Raw genomic sequence first — 2,262 nt, forward strand, 5'->3', positions numbered from 1 at the left:
ATAAGGTTCTATTAGTATTTCTGCTATTTCTACAACTTTTATTAGTATAAACAGCAATAGGAATATAAAGTTAAATAGACAGGCTTTATATACAGCTATATCCTACTCTAATATTACTTAGATCTAGATAACTAAGCATAATACTATAAGACTTTTCCTGTGCTATAGCAACTTAGTATATAGTAAATTTAGCTTAGTTACTTACTGCACGCTAGGTGCAGAAGAAGGCACAGTAATAGGCATATGCCTTATAACTAGAACATGCTAAACTAGGTTAATAAATAGTCTATATATTTGCATTAGCGCGGACTCTAAGAACTTATTAAAAGGACTTAATACTACTACCGGAATTCTGGTATTAGCTAAAGCGTTATCTAGAAAGGGACGGTTTTAAGCAAGCTATAAATGCCGAGATTAAGTTACTTAAAGATAAGTATACTTTTAAACTTATTAATTACCCGGAGCATAAACAAGTACTACCGCTTAAATAGGTTTTCACGTATAAATTCAACGCCGCTAGCTACCTTATTTATTATAAAGCTTAAATATATATAAAAGGTAATTTTTAATATAATATTTCTAACAATATCTATACAGCTATAGGGGCGTATTAGAGCTTTTATATCCTTATAGTACTTATCTATATATTAGGGCTTCTATATTATTAAATTAACTTTAAAAACGCCTTTATTAACGCCGATATAGATAATAAGATCTATACTGCCTGTCTACTAGGGTATAAAATACTAGGAAAGGTTTGGAAATTGCTTAAAGCGCTCTATAGCCTGCAAAAATCACTAAAGCTATAGTTTAATAAACTTGTGTTATTCCTTAACAGTCTAGGATTTAAATATTGCCCAGATAAACTATACATCCTTATTAATAATAAGACAGGCCTTATCCTATTTTTCTATATAGACAATCTCCTTATTATTTTAGAATAAAAACGCGTTTACTATATTAAGCAATTTAAGTTAGTAGTAAATAGTAAGTATAGGATTAAGGATTTAAGCGAAGTAATCTCCTTCCTTAATATTAGGATCCTGCGAGACGTAATAGATAAAAAGCTTTAGATCTATTAGAATAGATATATTAATAAAATCTGCACTAAATATAGGATAGATAAGTTATAGAAAATAGTTTATACACCTCTCGCTTTATTATATTATCCCTAACCTTTCGAAGAACAGGCTACTATATAGTAAGTTATAGAGATGCAGGAAAAGGTAGGTTTAATATTATACGCAGTAGTAGTATTAAGACCAGATGTCTTATTTACAGCTAGCTAGTTAAGTTAGTTTATAATAAACCCTTTACTAGAGCACTTATAATACGCAAATTAAGTTCTTTTATATCTCCAGACTATAAAGTACTATACTATTAAGTTCTTAGGCTCTGTAAATTCTATAGTAGTAGAGACAGGCGATAATAAAGTGCTGCAGCTGTTAAGCAACGCATCGTTCGCGGATAATCCAGAGACTTGAAAATCCACGCAAGGTTACCTTATAAAGCTGTTTAATAGACTAATTATATAGCAGTCCTTTAAACAGAAGACTGTTACAACATCTACAACTAAAGCAGAGCTCTTATTGCTGTTATACACGGCGAGGAAGACAATAGGTCTATATAGGCTGTTCGCACAGGTATAGTTTAATCCAGAACAACAACCTTGCATTCTCTGTAATAATTAGCAGACAGTAGGCCTAATCCAGAAAGAGAGGCTATAGTTAACCTTAAAACTAAAACACGTCGATATCTATAGCTTATGGCTGAGGCAGATCTATCAAAGTGGCAAAGTTGTAGTCCAGTGGGTTCCGACCACGGGCATGCCTTCGGATGGCTTCACAAAGCCCCTCTTAACAGAGAAACACGCACACTTTGTACGCCAACTAGGCCTGGTTGATATCTCATCGCGGATTAATCCAGGATGCGCATCAGAAAAGGATAGTCTATAAGACGTTCAGACCTTATCTGAAACAGAGTGAAATCTGGGGGGGTGTGTCGCAGACCAAGGCATCAGCCGTGGAGGCCTGAGGCAAGAACTGCATTAATAAGCTTGCCATCAAAGCTAACGTAATCCACAAGTTAGTGGCCCGCACAAGCTAGTGGCCCACCCAACCACGCTACCGAGGCCAAATATTCCGAATTACTCCACCACGAACAAATATATTTGATGCAGCTACATACTAGCTAGCTGCCTGCCGCCTAGGGCACGTACGTGCATTGTGTTCTGTTGATTCGCACATGCTGCACCTAGGTTTT

Source organism: Mytilinidion resinicola (assembly GCF_010093595.1).
Source record: "Mytilinidion resinicola strain CBS 304.34 unplaced genomic scaffold BDZ99scaffold_39, whole genome shotgun sequence".
Lineage (NCBI taxonomy): Eukaryota > Fungi > Ascomycota > Dothideomycetes > Mytilinidiales > Mytilinidiaceae > Mytilinidion > Mytilinidion resinicola.